At 41.2% G+C, this 20,273-nt stretch overlaps 1 protein-coding gene and 1 pseudogene across 2 annotated transcripts in view; one reads left to right on the forward strand and one right to left on the reverse strand.

Moving 5' to 3' along the window:
* LOC308283910 (histone H1-like) overlaps positions 1–20,273 on the reverse strand; it is a gene marked incomplete at both ends in the record, with an annotated part of 154,783 nt that overhangs the window by 24,710 nt on the left and 109,800 nt on the right. The gene's annotated exons all lie outside the window — the stretch shown is intronic.
* On the forward strand, positions 11,974–12,657 carry LOC308284188 (histone H3.2-like; annotated as a pseudogene). Its single transcript has 2 exons — positions 11,974–11,977; positions 12,310–12,657. The product of its transcript is annotated as a histone H3.2-like (transcript).

Consider the following 20,273-nt stretch of genomic DNA (forward strand, 5'->3'; position numbering starts at 1 on the left):
CTTAAATAATTGTAAACTGCCAATTTTCAATAAAGTTTATTTAAAAAGTAAGACCGGCGGAAAGGCGAGGGCTAAGGCCAAGACCCGCTCATCCCGTGCCGGGCTCCAGTTCCCCGTGGGTCGTGTCCACAGGCTGTTGCGTAAAGGTAACTATGCACAGCGTGTCGGAGCCGGCGCCCCCGTCTATCTGGCGGCTGTCCTCGAGTACCTGACCGCTGAGATCCTGGAGTTGGCTGGAAACGCTGCCAGGGACAACAAGAAGACCCGTATCATCCCCCGCCATCTGCAGCTGGCCGTCCGCAACGACGAGGAGCTCAACAAGCTGCTGGGTGGAGTGACCATCGCTCAGGGCGGTGTGCTGCCCAACATCCAGGCTGTTCTGCTGCCCAAGAAGACCGAGAAAGCCGCCAAGAAATAAACCTGCTACATTCGATTGACAAACCCCACAAAGGCTATTTTAAGAGCCACCCACAAATTCAATTTAAAGATTAATTCTATTCGCATTTCTTTAAAAGATGCTTATTTTATGTAGGCTCTTTTTTTTTCATGAGCATATTGTCATGTGTGCCTTCAATTGTTCATAATGAAAGCTGATACTTAATTGAAGGCTGAAACACATTCGTGTTAAATATAATATAACGACATGATATGCCTTCTCAGTCAACAATACTAACAGCTTTATACGACATTGTATTCATTGACCTTCTATAAGCATCATACATTGTCCATGATATAGTTGGACATTTTAATTGGACAAGTTTGAATGATTCAAGACGAGATATGCATACATATTCTTTATACAACAAATCAAGTGTTATGTCACCCAAGTAGAAATGTTTATTGCTTGTCATATCTCAATGACACAAAGCATTTTCAGTTTGCTGGAAAGTGGAAACTAGTATTCCATTGTGTTAGCAGCTCCAGTGTGAACTGTGTAAGTGTTCCCCGCCAATCGGTAGCAAGTGACTTATGGTACCTCCCTAAAGAAGGAGGTTCCTGTCCTGACCACTGACCAATCACAGAATGACGGCGTCTCGCAGACACTAATAAAAGGCGGCAGTTTGCGCTGTTTTCACATTCTCAACTCATCTGGGTCAGAAAAAGCCATGGCAAGAACCATGTTATATAAAAAAGGTTCCTCGTTTGATCTTGATAACTGGAGACACATTACACTGATGAATGCAGATTATAAAATATTTGCCAAAATAGTTGTTAATAGACTAACTAAGGTTTTGGAAGAAATAATAGAAAAAGAACAGACCTGTGCCATTAAGGGAAGACTTATGTGGGATAACTTGGGCATTCTAAGAGATATCACTGGTGGAGATGTAAAGGATGAATTCTTTATTGTGAGTTTAGACCAAAAAAAGGCTTTCGATTTCATTTCTAGAGAGTACTTGTGGGAAGTTTTAAAAGTATATGGTTTTAAACAGGATTTCATTAATTTGATCAAGTTGCTATATGCAGAGTCCACGGTTCAGGTCAATGTAAATGGTGTCTTAACAGAGGCTTTTGAAATTAAGAGGGGGGTGAAGCAAGGGTGCCCCCTATCGGCAGCTCTCTATATCCTGGCCATTAACCCTTTATTAAAACGAATTAAAAATGATAAAAGACTCTCGGGTATAAAAATTAGTAGCGGTGAGAGGGTGGTCATCCTGGCCTACGCTGACGACGTGACCATTATAATTAAAAATCAGTATGAGCTAGACGTTATAAAAGAGAACTTGTCACTTTATGAGGAGGTATCGGGTTCTAAACTGAATCCAGATAAAACGGAGGGTGTCTGGTTCGGGAGGTCTGAGGCCCGGCCACCAGTAAATATAAAAGACAGTGAAACAATGAAAGTTCTGGGTATCAAGTTCAGTAACAGTGATAGTTATGGTAAAAATTGGGACGACAAGGACAAAGAGATAAAAGAAGAATTAGATAAATGGGAAAATACATCATGTCGTTATAAAACAAAGATTATAATAATAAAATCATGTATTGTATCAAAGCTTTTATTTCTCGCAACCATATTTCCTCCCAAGGATCAGACACTTAAAAAGATAAATAAAACTTTGGTCAACTTCATTTGGGGAACCACCAGGGAGGTGACCAAAAGAAACCTTTTATATAAAAGTAAGCGCTTTGGAGGTCTTGGAGCGGTAGACCTGGGCCTAAAACTTAAAATTTCCTTTTGTAAAAATATAGCTGCCGGTTTTAAAAGAAGTGCAGTGTGGATTGGTGAGGCTCTAAGCTGGACTAAAAAGAAGGGCAAAGCAAGGAGCTCTTTTCCTTATTTTAAAATTATGTACGGTGATTTAATGGGTAATTCTGCTCACCTGAATATTGATTGGACTGAAATGTCAAGCAAGAAAATATATAGTGTTATATGTGATGACATGTATGGTGGTATTTTCCCCTATAGAAATCTGGACGACAATCAGAAGCAGGTGTGTTTAAAAAATATTTGGAGTAAAAACTTGTCTGAAAAAAAGAGAGACGTCATGTGGCTTGTCTCTGTAAGACGACTAGCCGTTAGGGCGGTTGTTAAATGGAGTTGTTTTGTAAAAACAGTTAAATGCCCTTTTGTGTATTGCAATGAGGATGAAACAATAGAGCACCTGCTGGTCGATTGTCTCAGATCTCAATATGTGTGGGAGAGAATGGCCCGTATTGGTTTCAAAGTAAAATTAACATATAACGCAGTAATATATGGTGTCTTTGAAGAGAAACTTTCGACCATGGACCAGGACTTTTATTGGTCTGTTGTATGCACCGTCGTTAATAAACTATGGAACACTCGCTGTGCTATGACAATTAAGCAAGAGGCCATCTCTGGAGAGGTGGTCTTTAGGCAAATAATCACTGAACTAAGGAGACAAAGAACTTTGGACTCGAAACAAAATATCCTGAAACCATGGCACTTTTTGACCTTGTAATTTTGATTTATATTTCTACTTTTGTCTTTTATATATTATGTGGGTTCTATCTAAAGGCCTCCCAGACAGCACAGCGGCGTCGCGCCTATTTAGCTTCGGCGGACAGCGCGACTTGGAGGCAATGGGCCTCGCTACGTCCGCTACGTCCGCGCTGTACAGCAGCGCTGTGTGATGCTCATTGGGAAGATGCATTTGCTACGTCGCTGGCGATGCGGCAACGACATATCTACGCTCTCAGCGCGATATTAATGCCTACGGTTGGACGCTTATTCTCCCTCCCCCCTCTCTTCTCCCTCCCGTCACCCCTTCTCCCCTCCCCTCACGCTCCCTTCTCACCCCATCCATTCTACACTTGCAAATGATGTTACTATGGTTTGTATTCTTACCTGCTAACTGCTGTCCTTACTGGCTGCTGCACCTGGTAATGGAAGACTTTCCTATGTTCAGTTAAAACGCAACCATAAAAACCCTAATAAAAAGGGGCATTGTTGTGTCTGTGAAAAATCAGACCATCACGTACGTCCTAATAAACTTTTACTCCAAGTGCAGGGCAGCACCAACAACAGCAGTAGTGTGAAAACGTACATCAATCGATCCCAGAGCATCACAACAGGGCAGGCAAAGCTAGTCAACAGATGCACACATCGAACGGAGGATCTAAACATAACAGTGAGACATGATGCAGTATTCAATATTTCATATTTATTTAACTGTTATTGTATATGCAGCAATAAACCTTCAAGCAATTGATAGAAAACAGATAGGCCTACATTTAAAATTGCCCTATTTAAGTTCCTATCACACAAACATTTGGAGGACCCCCGGTAGTAAATCTGAGGACCCCCTGTTGAAGACCCCTGATGTAAGTTTTAAAAAAAAATCAGTATTCAAACATTTATGTACCAGAACAAATGTAGGCTATATACCATAATTATATAATGCACTTAACCATTTCCAATCAAATTTGAATGGAACAAGAACTCTTCACAGAGTAAAAACATTCACTGAAAAGGTAGGCCTTATGTTGGTGAAATGATCAGGCCATCACATAGTTTCCCAATGAACTTTACTTAACTAGCAGCAGCAACAAGAGAACGATGCCCCAAAAAAACCCACAGAGCAGAATAGAACACCAGTCAGACAGTAAGACTTAACAGGCCTAGTAACATTATTAAATTAACTGAAAAATTATGCATATATTGTGTAGCTCATTAGGTGTTTAAAATGTTTTTTTTTTTTTTTAAACAGTTCCTCATTTTGCTGTGGGCCGCTTGACAAACCCCTCCAGGATCACTGCATGTCACCGGACCACCAGGCACATTTTGAGAACCACTTCCTTACGATATTCACATAAAGAATACAGCCCGTTCTAAATGAAATGATCAAATATCTATAATGTCTATAATAGACACACAAATTGCCTTCGGTATTATGTCCTCCCTTATTTAAATTATGTATTTACCCAAGTGCTGCCTGGGTTCAGTGGCTGGTTAATTACAACATATAGCCTTCTGTGAGCCCATCATTATGAGGGTACATTCATGTTCCTGGGTCAGTAGCTACGATGGTGGGGCCATCAGAGATCTTGAAAAGGCACCGGCCCAGAGGACCCTTAATGTCTACCCCTGATGTATTATCCTCATATCTCCATATTTCAAGAAAATATTTCAGAAAAAGAATGACCTGCTAAATCATATACAACTATATACAAAGCCAGCCCAGTCTGTGTCTCCGGTCATACACAGCTTGCTAGCCATGGCGGGCCAGAGGCCAGCTCCGGAAGACTGCAGGGGGACTTGCAGCACCCCATGCTGCGGTAGTCGTCCATGTGTTGATGGGGCGCACGAGCTGGATCTCACCGAGAACGCTAGCAGTCGCAGAACCAGGGGCTGAGGGCCAGCTGCACACAAGTGCAGACCGTGTGCAGGCTGCTGAAGATCTGGGGGAATGCACACGCCACACACGCACGCACGCACACACACACACAGAGAGAACAGTGATATTTAATTATCTGGATAAAATAAGTTAAATGGCTCTATATTGTGAAAGTTATTTTGATCGGCATTAATACAGAGAGCATTGATGGACTTGATCATTACTCCTAAGGACAAAGAGATGGAGAATGAGTATTTCTTTAAGGATTGTAGCACAGTATTCAAGATCAAGTGTGTGTGTGTGTGTGTGTGTGTGTGTGTGTACCTGATAGATGTGGTTGAGTTTGAAGTGTTTGAGAAGCAACAGCAGGATGGCAGAGATGGCCTTCACGATGATCTCTTTGTGGCGATTGACATCAACACAGAGATTCATGTAACAGCCCCCCGGATTGATAGTGGACGTTAATGATGAGACAGTAGAGTTCCAAACAGATGCTGCTTTATTGTGGTGAAGCACCTGGTAGCACCGTGAAACTAGACAAATATGACAAAAAGAAATATGCATATTAAAGTGGGTCTAGTTACATAAATAATACAAAAGGTTGTCAAACAGTTGACCAAAGAAATAAACTACAGTTTGGCCTGACAACAAACAGACAAGATGCACTTTAAACTGTACAAATTGGACCTCTTAATACAATAAAACAATATTAATATGAAATTCACCATGAAAGTAAACAAACATAACCCTAAAGACAACCTGCAAGTTGCATTCATTTAACATGGCATAATTGTAAATGAGTGAAAACACAGAAGAAATGGGGGTACTCTGCCACCTAGTGGACCTTTTAAAACACTACATACCAAAACTGCAGAAATCAGATCAACAGTAATTAATCAATAGAAAAAAGGACAACTGTGACCGCAAGCAAATAGTAATAACCTTTAGTTGGTGGTCATTTACAATTCATGCTCTGCAACACTGTGGTTCTGCAGCCACAAATACTGTTCCCATAAGTTCTACAGTTTCACTGGGATTGTGAGTGCATCACATTATCAACAGGCATATTAACAACCATTTAGGCTTGAGGCTGATTCTAAAACACTTTCTAAAGCCTGACCTAGGTTTTCTGAAACCACAAATAGTATTACAAATTTACAAAAACAAATGTTGCTACATACTGTACAGTACATGTACTACACAACAATGTGTTCCCATCCATAATGGGTTAAATCCATAAAAGACTGTGTCACCACTTTAACCATTATTTTTTGGCTACTGGTATTCAAAAATAGCAGATCTACAAGCTTGTATCTGGGGGTCCCTGGAACATATTTTGAGATGGGGGTCAGCTGCAAAATACATATAATCTTGGGGGTCCTTGATATGAAAAGGTTAAAACTACATTAGGCAGCAGAAATTAAAGGAAAGGTCCAGCCAAGTTTGTGTTTACATATTCAGATCTTTGAGCAATGGAGTATTTAAGTTATAACAATTTGTTGGAGTACTTTGGTCGCGTCGTTTAAATCACACCCAAAACTATGTCTTGAATGCCATGGCCTCTTGTGTATTATTGCTTTAATTATTACATTGCAAGGAGTTCTCTACTGGAACCGTTGACTTAAGTCATCTTTTTACTGGTTCATTTTAACATTGTTTGGAGACGTGGTTGCTGACATTACATCATTATCTTGTATTTCTGTATTATAGCTGTAGGAAAGAAAGAACTTAGGAATACACTTGCAGTGGAGTGTTATTGGTCCAACTCTCAGAACCTCAGTCTGTGTATTTTTTTTAAATATATATTTAGGGGGGCTTTTTCCGCTTTTATTGGTATACAATAGACTGATATGACATGGGGAGAGAGAAGCTTGTTAGGATCTTTACCAGCCTAGGTGCCCAGACTGCTACGCCAGCTGTCTGAATTAGGAGTCCAGGGCAGCCTGACGGAGGGTGTGGGATGGGTGGAGACATGACCTTGTCCCTCTCCAGGGGGAATGGCTCTGCCTCTATGGAGTTGCCGTTGTCATCTTTATCCTCGTGGGGTCGTCGGCCTTGTAAGGGTCTTTATCGTTGAATGCGTCCAGGTTGTCTTGCTTTATCAGGGACTGTAATTCCAGAGGACAAGGTGATGAGCACTGAAAACAGCCTGACGACATGTCATCAAAGCTGTTCCCGTACGGTTCTTTGTTTTGAGACCGGGGAGGAGGTGCAGGAGTGACACTTACCTTGTGCCCGTTTCTGCTGCTGTTCTATGAAGTCTGAAGCTGATGCAGGGGGAGACGCAGCTCTCATGCTCCTCACCACCCTGATGCGTAAGCCTCCAGCTTACGCACCTTGATGCCCTGGAGCTGCTCGAATCCTCCAGCGTGAACTGAAAGAGCAATGAGAGGTTTTCATGGATTAAAGATAAATTAACTCACATCTGAAAAGTCCTAATCTACAATTTGTGAAATGGCATCAAAGGCGCCACACAGAATTTGATGACCATCCCAAAGAGCATGACAGAAATGGGCTTGTTGTTGTACAGCGGAGACCCTGGTTGAAGAGAGGAAATGGTCGAATTAGATTTAAAATGGGACTTGGACACAGTCAAACATTACACACAGTATTGAACATCACACATAATCACACCATGATGTGTGCATCCACAGCATATACTGTTATTGAAGCTAATTGTCTCCCTCTCACACAGTCACACACACCTCTCTAGTTGCATAGATGCCATTTGTTTTATTTAATTGAATTACTTCTTATAAGATAGCTAATGCTCTTCTTGATTATTATATCCACCCGTTTCCGCTACAATATACTCGAGCATTATCTGTAGGACACTTCAGGTTAACAGCAGACCTCCAAGTCCAAGCACACATCGCATCTTCAACAAGCTGTGAGCTTGTTGCATGTTCAATGATGTGTCTCACTTGACTGGAAAAATAGCGCCACGACTGCTTATTTCATAAACTATATCTCCCAAAAAATCACATTTTATCAGTGGATGGAAACAGGCTAAATTAGCTTTGCCTTTTTTTTGATAATTTCTGATAATTTGCTTCCTATTTTCAAAAAAAGCTTTATGGAAACGCAGCTTATGTCTATGGTCCAGGGTGTGTGCCTGTCTGTCCCCCTCCCACAGTGTTTACCTGTCTGTGTGCCTGTCTGTCTCCCTCTCACAGCAGTCCTCTGGTATCCAGGGTATGGATGAGTCTTGCAGACAGCTTGATGTTGTTGTGGAGTACCGGTTTGTGGTGCGTCAGACCGTTGCTCACAGTCACGCAGCTATGCACACGCACACAAAAAAACAGGTTGAGAACCACTGTCCTAGTACAGGGGTAGAGCAGACACAAGGCCCGCCAACTTTATTTATAGAGCACCTTTGGTACATTGAGGTAATTCAAAGTGCTTTACAAAATAACAATGCAATCTAAAAATACAATACATACATTGAAAACGAGAAAAGAGTATGGGGACATCAAAAGTCTATGTGCCTGGTGTTCAGACTCACAGCATATTCACATCCTTGGATACCTCAGGACATGTTCCTCATGAATGCAGAGGTTCCTCCTCTCTCTCCTTTCCTCGCTCCTTCCCCCACACACACACACACACACACACACACACACACACACACACACACACACACACACACACACACACACACACACACACACACACACACACACACACACACACACACACACACAGAACATTCTATTTCACTAATGCATATTCGTATCATCTCTCTATATATTTCATATGTCTCTGCCTGTGTGTCTGACCATAAACTCAACAACACACCAGAAATTCCATGCATTTGTTGCACATAGCGGTGCAATTTGTATAGATGGTTTCAGACATCCAGACAGTTAAAGCTGTCACGATTATGACATTTTACATGACGATTAATTGTCACTCAAATAATGGCGATCGTATTTTTGTCGTTGACAATTACATTACTCTTTGGCTTTTAGGCTTTGAAGTTGCACATGGCAAATATGACACCTAACCTAAATATACAAAGAAATTACAACATATTTGACAACTTTATACTTAAAAAAGAACACTGATGGTTGAAATAGCCGATCTACAAGCTCACGAGTCGCGATGCGACGTGTTGCAAGCTTGAAGATCTGCTATTTCCACTATTTTTTACTTAAATATATGACAATTTTTCAACATGGAAACGATAATGACGATTATGAAAAATAATCGCGATTATGTCAAATAATTGTGATTTGACGATGTAATAATTATGACAGCCCTACCAGTCAGTCAGACATTCATTCATTGACAGATGACTTTTTGATTGACATACCGTCCTCTTCCTCCTTCTCTCCGTCATCCCCGCTGTACGCCGACACGCTGCGCTTCCTCTTCTTGTCCTGGTAGGGATGGGAAGATGTCACAATTATTGTGACCCAAAAAAAATATCACGATTTACGACATTATAGCAATAATCAAACTATCCCCAACATCAATTATCCTGGGGCGGAACATATGCCAAATAATTGCTGATCTACAAGCTCACAACGAAGGATTTAGAAGACAATGTCGAAATATTCAAAGAATTTAAAGGTTTTTCAAAAATAGCAGATCTACAAGCTCACAGCGTTGGACTTGGTGCCGCACTGTGAGCTTGTAGATCTGCTGTTTTTCAATAGTTAAAGCATAGAATGATGTTTAAAGTAATGCGTTCCAGGTCTAGATGGGTTTATACTTTAGCTAATCAAAAATAGCAGATCTACATGGAATTCTGGGGGTCCTTGACATGAAACAGTTTCAGAACCACTGATTATAGAAACATTTTTTTTTTTAAGAAGACATTATAGAAAGGACCTCTGGTATTAAAGGGTTGTGCTTTTCCTCCAGTAGGTTTGTTCCAACACTTACTTTCTTTCTCTTCTTCTCTCCTCCTCCTTTTCTCCTCCCCTTCCTCTCCTTCCTCATCCTCCTCTTCCTCTGCTTGCTCCCTGTTCTCTTTCTGCGCCTCCTCTGTCTGCAAACACACCACATCATTATTACATCACTGTGACATCACTATAACACCACCTTCTGCTGCTCCTCTGTCTGTTCAGCCTGGAAACACCATGACATCACTAACACCACCTACTGCTCCTCCTCTTGTCTGCTCGGGCTGGGCTCCTGTTGCATTGTATTCATCCTAGCTGGATGAATTTTATATTATATGTGGATATAAGAAAGACGCAGGAGCATAAAGCAACAACGAGCTGGCCAGATGTATGGAGAACCGGGACGACTGGAAGCGACGATGAAAGGCTCGTCTGAGGACGACCTAGACAGAAAGCTTAGACACGGATCATCGCGGTTGTATTTTTTCTTGTCCGCGTGAAAGTCACCAGTGCGGCAGTGCCACAGAAAAACTTTGACAAGGGAGGACTTGAAGCTGAAACGCTAGTTTTTGCTGTTTGTAAAGTACGTTCCACTAGTTACAAATGTAGCGGTCCCCTTGTGGTCATGTATTAAGGGGAGGGCTTTTGTGTTCTTTTAAATATATTTAACTTAACTCCGATTAACTCAGTATTAATTAGCTTGGATCTCTTTTTAACTAATAATCGCACAAGCAGTTTTTTAAAGTCACAATATCAATGAATTACCTTTTTAAGTACTTTTATATTAAAGTTATATAAAATGAGTATTTACTGAGCTTAGATTATAACCAGTAACCATGACTTCTAATCTAGTAACCAAATGGACCCTTTAAATACCAGAAAAGGGTACACAATAAATCTACACAACTCAATAATTCTCAATTATTTAGTTAGGATCTTTTATGCAATGACTGTGCAAAAGTAGTAAATATGAATATGAATAGAAAATAATAAAATAGAAAATGTAAACAACAGTTTAGCAGATTGAAAACCTGAAACGTGAACCATAAACCTCTTCTTTCAGGAATACTGTCACTACTGTAAGTGCAAAAAATAATATTACCTTCTCAAAGTTAATATTCAAAATAAAGACCCTTGAGTTGTCACCCTTCAGTCACTTAGAAACCAATTAAATAATTTGTGGGCCCACACACTCACACAGTCCCTAAAAGCCGGCAAAATTAACTACTACCTAAAGTAATTAGTTAACCCCCAAAACCTCCTCTTTGTGTCCTCCAGTCGAAAACAACAGACTACCACTTAATCAGTCCAACTGTGGAAGTTAAAACTGTGTCTAGAAAAACGTCTGCTCATGAACTGACTATACTCACTGAGCTTGTTAGCTTAGCGTTAGCATGTAGCACAACAAAACAGTCGCTGAACCTCGTGAAGTAATTCCTCTTGTCTTGCAAACTTGCAGCTTGTCCTCCTCTCAGAACGTTGTGTAAACACTCACAGGACTGAAAACTACAACTGTTTGTGCACAGCAAACACTTATATAAAGAACGCCTCTGAATCACTGTTGTGTGTTCCCTCTCTCCGATCCCGTAGCCTCTCTCTCTCCCCTCTGGGCAGCCAGTGTTACGCTCAAAGCTGTCCCTGCAGTTAGCCCAGTTAGCCCCATAAATGCTGGTACAGAACATAACAGGAAAAACATTGCTTTTAAAACTAAAACAAAATAAAACTCCTAATGAATTAAGTATGACATAATTACGTTTTTAACAAAACCACATCACACTTTTTAAAGGCTTAAAATTGTCAAACAAAGCCTTATTTAAATGTTTTTAATACTAGTTCAAGTAAACTATTTTGTAACTGGTTTACACAAACAGCAAAAACTAGGGTTTCAGCTCATTAGTCCTCCCTTGTCAGCTTGACGTAACTTAGCATGGCACGGCTAGCAGCATCAGTAAATGACAACATGTAAACATAGCTAGCTAGCATGTCAAACCAGCAGAAAGATTAGGGTGTTTTCAGATATAACATTAAACATAAAAACCTATTTGACACGTCATCAATGAAATTATGAAGTTTAGAAAATATCCTAACTAGTTCTAGTGCATAACTGATGTTTTACATAATACAAACCTGTTTGAAACAGATGAAACGAGGGGAGCCAAGCCAACGGTGCTGCTTGGGAGTTGCCAGCTGAGCTGTGAGTCATGTGACGCAGCTGAAAATAGAGTCCTCGTTATGCCCCTATGGTTATGCCGCGGTCTCGCCAGAGAGCTCACTGTGACGCGAGTAACGCGACAGAGCATAGACGCAGGAGCTATGCAAGAAAAATGGGTAGCTCTGGAGACCTAAAAGCTATCTAAAAGCTATGAAGTGACACAGGCAGCAACACAAACGCTACGAAGCTATGTAATAGCTATGTCGCTCCGCCCCTTTGTGCTGTCTGGGCTACTTTGGGTTAAAAAGAAGAAAAGTAATGCCATTACAAATATATGCTGCACTTATAATGTATTTCTTATTGACTTGACATGCCTATTTCTGATTTATGAATGTAAATGCTTGAAATACCTGTAAAACTGCAAATTTTCAATAAAGTCTATTTAAAAATAAAAAAAATAAAAAAGCAAGAACCAAACAGACAGCGCGTAAATCCACCGGCGGCAAAGCGCCCAGGAAGCAGCTGGCCACCAAGGCAGCTCGTAAGAGCGCGCCGGCAACCGGTGGAGTGAAGAAGCCTCACCGTTACCGCCCTGGTACAGTGGCTCTGAGGGAGATCCGTCGCTATCAGAAATCCACCGAGCTGCTTATCCGCAAGCTGCACTTCCAGCGCCTGGGACTTCAAGACCGACCTGCGATTCCAGAGCTCCGCCGTCATGGCTCTGCAGGAGTCGGCCGAGGCTTATCTGGTCGGTCTGTTCGAGGACACCAACCTGTGCGCCATCCACGCCAAGAGGGTGACCATCATGCCCAAAGACATCCAGCTGGCCCGTCGTATCCGTGGAGAACGTGCTTAAACTCTCGCTCGCTGTCACTACCCCACAACGGCTCTTTTAAGGGCCACCAACTTTTTACTTAAAGATATTTTCCACTTAATGTAGATGTATGATAATAGATTACAGTGTATTATCACAGTTTTAATTAGTTGAGTTTAATTGATATTGTATTAATCCATATATTTAATTTGTTTCTTACCGATAGGGGTATACTTTTGTATAATGGAAAATGTCATGTGGTGCGGTGTCGCGTCGTGTAGTGTGGTGCTAAAGCTGTAGTTTTTGTGTGCGTGCTAGAGAGGGGTGGGGGGCTGCAGAGCTGTCTGCCTGACAGTGCCTGTCCTCCCTTACGTCCTCATTTGGAGCGCATTAGGGCAACGTCTCTTCAAGAGCCACCTACTCATCTATTTAAAAGATTTAACCATTAATTACAATGTAAAGTTTACATTGTAGTTATGACTAGATTGAATTACCGTATATCATATCAGTGAATAATTATTTCACTTGGTAATAAAATTCCATATTGGTCTTTTGGGATATTTGATTTTCTATAATAGTGTACAAGTGTCCTAAACTATTCTATGTTCTATGGGTGTCAACATTTATTTCCCCGTAGCCTGTTTTAATCAAATGGTTCTAGGCTATAAGAATCTGCGGTTGGATATTGAGCTTTGGGGAAACTTTGAGATCCTATACACTGATAAGAACGCAATTAATAATAATAAATATATTTTGCATAATTAGTGATGGGGTTTGCATCATATGATGCAAAATGCATCACTAGAACATGCTGAAATACTAAAATATCTCAAAAAACAGATTGAACACAAAAAAATAACATAATTATCAACATAATAATGTTGATAGTTGCTGACAATTTAAAAAGTGTGATTTTGTATAGGTCTGGTGGATGATAAGTTCTTTCTATGTTTTACTGTGGGGAAAAACTGTTATTTCTAGTTTTCTAGTGTTGAATTATCATTGCAGCAGTGTAAGCGGAGTACCAGTATATCACCAATAGATGGCAGAGTATCACCAGGGGACAGAGTGCGTGTGCTGTCTGAAGGTGTCTGACTCTGAAGTGCATCTCACAGTCTGTGATATTTCAGTTCATTCTTTCAAGCATATGCATAGTGTGTGTGTGTGTGTGTGTGTGTGTGTGTGTGTGTGTGTGTGTGTGTGTGTGTGTGTGTGTGTGTGTGTGTGTGTGTGTGTGTGTGTGTGTGTGTGTGTGTGGGATGGATACTGAGGCCTAGGCTACACAGAGCTGGATATTTCATATATCCTGGTTTTTCAGATATCCACATAGAAAAATATCTAGGTCCACACGACAAAGATATCTAGGTCTAACAAGCACACACACAGTAAAGTCTTCAGAAATATCCAGGTATCATGACTACACGGATCCAGTGAAGCGGATATTTTTCAGTGTCTCCACTTATTTATCCGGATTGAAAAATATCCAGATTCACTGCCAAAATATCCAGCTTCGTGTGGCTACATGCCCCAACAGCACAAAAAAATGTCTAGATTCACAAATATCCAGCTCCGTGTAGCCATGGTCTGAGAGCAGCCAGTATTGTCTGTTTTACAGGTGAGATGATTATGCTAGGAATGCACATACTGTTGCCTAGAGATGACGTTTTGGGGAAGATATATGTTTGGGAATGTATCAACTGTGTGTAAGTTTGATGGGGTTAGCCAAGATGAGCAACTAAGGACTGCTTCTAGTAGCTGCATCAGGGGCAGAAACCATGGCAGGGTCAGTGGCGGTTCTGAAAATTGTGGGGCCCCCCTGCGAGGAGGTGGGTGGGGGCCCTTTTGCAAATGATGCGCAGATACTCTACCGACTCGTCGGGTCGAGGGGAGCACATATAAATACACAATTAAGCTTTTAATACCACAACTTTTACACCACCAACAAGCGGAGTATGAACATGATTAGTGCCAACTCTACCAGAGGGAGCTTGACACTAGAAACACAGCTGTAAACACAAAGCAATCTGTTGGACATTGTGTTTGATATGTCCATTCTAAACAACTGTTGCAGTGGGCCGCTAGGCTAGGGGGCTGCCCAGTGGCAAAAAAAAAAAAATCTTTTTTTTTTTTTTTTTGGGGGGGGGCCCCCTCTGCTGGGTGCCCCCCCGCCTTGCGGGGGTTGCGGGGGTCTCCCCGCCGCCACTGGGCAGGGTCTTGATTGAGGTGTGCTAAGCAGGGCTGAAGTAAGATGGGACTGTGATATGGGATATTGTGAATGTGATATTATGTAATGTGGTGGGACATGTTATATGAATGTTGGGTTTATACTATACAGGGAACTGGGTTATTTTGAAAGAAGACAATTAATGGGAATGTTTGATACTGTGACTTGATTATTGAATATTGAGTAGTGGTTATATTTTGGATTTGGATATATTTGCGTGCGTGCGTGCGTGCGTGCGTGTGTGTGAGTGATACTGAGAGCAGTATTATCTTTTTTACAGAAAGCAACAAAAATAAAAAACAATGTGTAACACCAGTTGGAAACTGCAGTATATCTTTCCCGTTAGTGGCGAACCAACCAGCCAGGAGTGATCCAGCCAGTGAATGCCAGAAAAGTCGACCTCTTTCAAAGTCGACCCCAAACTCGTTTCCCAATGGGTCTGAGGCCTTAGCTAGATGCAGAATAGACAAAAATCAAATATTTGCTTCTGGGGGTCCCTGGAACAAAATATTTTGTGATGGGGGTCCGTAGACAAATAAATATCATTCTGGGGGTCCTTCACATGACAAAGTTTGAGAAACACTGATGGCCACATAAGTTTTTTTCAGAAAATTGTTATGATTTAGAAGACATTTGTAGAATGTGCCTATCAGTGGTTAAGGACCCCCAAAATGTATTTTTGGCCGTGGACCCCCATCTCAAAATAGTTTGTTCCACGGATGGACCCCTATTGCAAACTTTTTTGTTCCAGGGACCCCCAGAAGCACAGATTTGATTTTAGTCTAATCTGCATCTAGTTTAAGGCCACAGACCCGTTGGGAAACAAGTCTGGGTCAACTTTGAAAGAGGTCGACTTATCTGGCTACCCAGCCAGTGATCTACCTGATAAAGAGACGATCACAATCATCATTAAAAGAAGAAGAATGGAGTAACTACGGGATGAAGTAAGCAGAGTAGCCTACTGCTGGCGTTGGAAAAGCCAGAGCTCGTTGTCAACTGGAGCATGCGTGTCCCATGGCACCGCCATCATCGCACGTGTATACACAATCATGAGGCAAACACCCGTCCACACAGCTGATCTGATGCTAATTCTAGCCCCTTTTCAATTGGCCCAACACCACACCACTCCACACCAAACCGCCCACTTGTGACAGGTTTTCCACTACAAGGACCTGCGGGGTAGAATGAATGAAAGTGGTACTAAACGTGGTACTAAAAAGTATCCAATCTAGAGTAGGTCTGAGCTAGGCCAAACAGGGCCAAACACTTCATTTAGACCACCAGGATATAGTTGTAATACATGATAATAGATTCTATTGAGTTATAACCAATATTATAATCTATTGTAGTGTATTATAATTATCATAGTAATACATTAATATTTTATAGTGTATTATAATCACAGTTATAATCCATTATAGTGTATTATAATTTAGGATAGTTGAAATACAAATTGATATTGTAATCACAGTTAAAAGGGTCAATTTGTTTCTTACCAATAGGGGTACTCTTGTGTAATGGAAAATGTAGATATTTTTATGTGTGGTGTGGTGTTGTGTGGTGTGGTTTGGTTTGGTGTGGTTTGGTGCTGAAACTACAGTCGAATATGGGCTTTAGAACAAGTTTGGCCTCCATAGACCTTCAGTCATCAGCGGGGTGGGGGATAACACAGGGGATAACTGCCTCACTGTTACAGATCTTTTTGACAGTAACACAAGTTGCATGCACGGTTACTTTCATGCAGACCTTTTTAGACACGTAAAAAAAGTGTGACGTAATGACAGGTTGGCAAGTCAGTCATGATGGGCGAAACAGGGCAGGATTAACAGCACAGATTAAAGGCCTGTTTTAAGGTGTCTCCACACCAAACAGCCTACAGGAGACTCCTTTTGACTGTACACAGACTGCAAAGAACTGCAAAAAAAAAAAAAAAAAACTTCAGACGAGGCCGACTGTAGTTACTGTATGGCAGTGTTGCCAGGTCTGCTCGTTATAAACAACTTTGTTCCTTTTTTTTTAGTTGTGGGTTGCTTTAGTTTGGGCTTGTTTCTGAAATGTAGTTGCTTATTTGGCCTTGCTTTCAACATTCTTTTAGAAAATAGCTAATGTAATAGAGCTCAATAGGTGAAACTGGTAGCTTCTTTTGGGCTTATTTTCATAGACCTGGCCGGTTGTTTCACTCACAGAATCTGGCAAGCGGAGGCGGAGATTCCGTGCTTTCTTTCTTTTTCTTTTTTTTTTTTTTCAAAATAACACTCAGCACTATTACTAGTGTTGCTTTGGAATTGATTAGTATAGGAAAATGAGAGTTGAGATTGTGAATTTGGTATTTAGATAAAATGTGCGACGGGAAAATGGCTTCTGGAAAGTTCTGCACTGTAGCAGACTAGACTCTGGTCCATTCTTGTGGGGGATTTACCACCGACCGCAAGCACTGACTGAACATGCTTGGTTATCCATCGACGGGTTCCGCCAGCCCTATCGACGGCAAGCGCCTCTTGCCAACAAGCTTCAGATGGCTTCCTGTAGGCAAGAACGCTTTCCGACAGCGATTCATGGGAGATTCTGTGCGGTTAAGACCTGCAATTACACAGGCAGTCAAGACCTGCCTGAATCAGATCCAGCCTGAATCAGATCCAGATTGCATCTAGACGTTGAATTTATCTGTCTGTCCAATGAATGCTGCTCGCTATTTCTTCTGTAGTGTAAAACCTATGCTGAACTGTTCATAACAGCGCTCTCGTATCAAAATGCAATTCTCGCACTAATGACATCAGTGGCGCTCGTGTCGCGCTGCAAGTGACGTTTTGACAGTTTGATACTGTATGCGACTTGGCTCGTTAGATCAGGTTCCTGAATTCAGACTGAGACACATCTTTAGAAATCATATTTGTTTTTTATTATTTATTTATTATTTATATTTATTTATTTGGGTACAACAGGTTACATGTATCATGTACATTATAATTTCAATATAATTTAATCCCTGTGTCCCTTTTTTACCCTTTTTGACAAACACCACCTACACATAAAACATTAAGATATTTGAATCAGATCTGAAACCACCTCTGGATGTGGCTCAAGTCACATTTGTAAAAATCAGATTCCATGTGATCTGTCTGCAGACTCATTTAAACAAATCAGATTCCAATCTGGATGTGACACAGATCTGATTCAGGCCCTCTGTATACCTGTTGAATCGTCAACCACTTCCCTGATCACCTCAAACCGTGCCACCCACAAATCTAACTGCTCTATATAAATATTTCATGCATCCTGTTGTATCATTAAATCTGAAACCAATCCCCCCCCTGCCCCATGCCTATAGAACCTCTTGAATCTTTATCCATGTCAAATGCTCTCAATAAACCCCATTCATTTAAAAACAGAAATGGGCTGGGTGTTCTTCATTTAAATATCAGAAGTCTACTTGCACCAGAAAGATTAGATCACTGGCCTGAACATATTAGTTCAGCAGGCTGATCCTGATATTTTGCTGTTAACTGAAACCTGGCTTGAAAGGGTCTACCAATGATTCTAATGTATCTCTGAGTAGTTTTAATTTGTTCAGGAAGGACAGGTCTGGTAGGGCAGGTGGAGTAGCGATTTATTTAAAATCCCAATTCCCAGACACTGTTCTACATGCTACTGCTATCCCATCTTGCCTTGAAACACTTGCTCTAAAAATAAATATGATCCGTTGACTCAATTACTGTATTAGGAGTGTACAGACCATCCCTCTGCTGACCCCTCCGCCCTATAGATAAATTAGCTCAATTAATGGCTAAATTCTTATTTTGGGTGACTGGCAGACTCCAGTGTCTGACAAATTAATCGATATCTGAAATAACCTTAATTTAACTCAATTAATTAAGGATTTCTACAAGGCCAAATAGGAAAGATATCTCTAGATCAACTTTGATTGGTTTGATTCTCTGTAATCGAGAGAATAATATTACTGATGTTGGTGTTTTTGAGCAAGGTATCAGCGATCATTGCCCAATAGCCAGTGTCAGAAGCACTAAACAAAAAGGAACTCAACCACGAATAATCACCAAGATGCATTTTGGTAAATATTTTAACAAGAAGGCATGTTTAACACATTGCCTGCCCCACGTTTTTTATTAAACTCTTCCAAAACATGTCAGGGTTTTGGAGCATTTTGACTAATTTTCAATGAATATTTAAAAAATGTGTTTCTTAGCTATGAACAAATGGAGTATACCGATGGAAAGATGAAGAAATATACTTTTACCAATAAATAAATGGGGTTTAAATGTTGTTTCCTGATTTTTCCCTGATTTTTTAAGTGACTACTGTACTGGCCCAACATGGGCTAATTTGAATAAAAAAGCCTAAAAAAAGCCTTTTTATGAAACCAGCATGAATAAGTCGCTTATTTAGTTTCAAGCCAATAGATGGCGCTGTGGTACTGTGTGCTCACTCAACACACGCACACACACTCACTCACACTCACATGCACGCGCATGTCTCAAGCAACAAGGAAGGTCACGTGATTTCTCAGATAATGAAACCATGACATTTTAGGGTAAATGAAACCAAGTGCTTACACACACACACACACGCACACACACACACACACACACACACACACACACACACACACACACACACACACACACACACACACACACACACACACACAGACGAGCCCCCCCAGCTGATCCCTGTGTTCAGTGGCGTCAGTTCAGAACAAGCTAAGGTATGGCAACATGACTGGTGTCACCAGGCATGTTGCCATACCTTAGCAACAGGCACGATGAAAAGTACATTTTTATTATTTCCCCCTGTAGCCAAGGTATGGCATTGGCAGCTGCATACCCCTGCCATACCCAATTGACGCCCCTGCCTGTGTTATGTCACGTGATTTCTTAGCTAACGGAAACTCAGATCGATGCAGAGAAAAGTTTGCTGGACCATTGGATCATTTTCCTTACTGTTGTTTAGCCACATGGATTATAGTTTTATGAGCCAGCAGACTGTTTGTTTATCAATGGAATATCTTTACGAGCCAGGAGTGCACTGGGGGGGAGGAGGTGACAGTGTATCAGGTAGGACCCTGGTTTTTTCCGTTTTTTTCATTGTGTGTCGTGTCGTATGGATGGATGTTGTTTTGCTGCGTGTGGCCAGGGGTGTCCCACCAAAATCTGGGCCCTGGCCACAAGGATTCACTGCGGGACCCCCATGATTGTTCTTCATAGGGGGGATTTCAAAAATAGCAGATGTACAAGCTCGCAGAGTGCCGCGCTGTGAGCTTGTAGATCTGCTATTTTTCAATAGCTAAAGTATAAAATAATTATGTCCCCTCCACCTTGGGCCCTAGTAGTGTAGGGTTTCCACTCGCACTCCCCCCTTGTGACACCCCTGTGTGTGTGCGCGTCCTCCTCTCCCACTATAAATACAGAGTGCCTTC

This window comes from Nannobrachium achirus, assembly GCF_963921795.1.
Source record: "Nannobrachium achirus genome assembly, chromosome: 4".
NCBI classification, from domain to species: Eukaryota; Metazoa; Chordata; class Actinopteri; order Myctophiformes; family Myctophidae; genus Nannobrachium; species Nannobrachium achirus.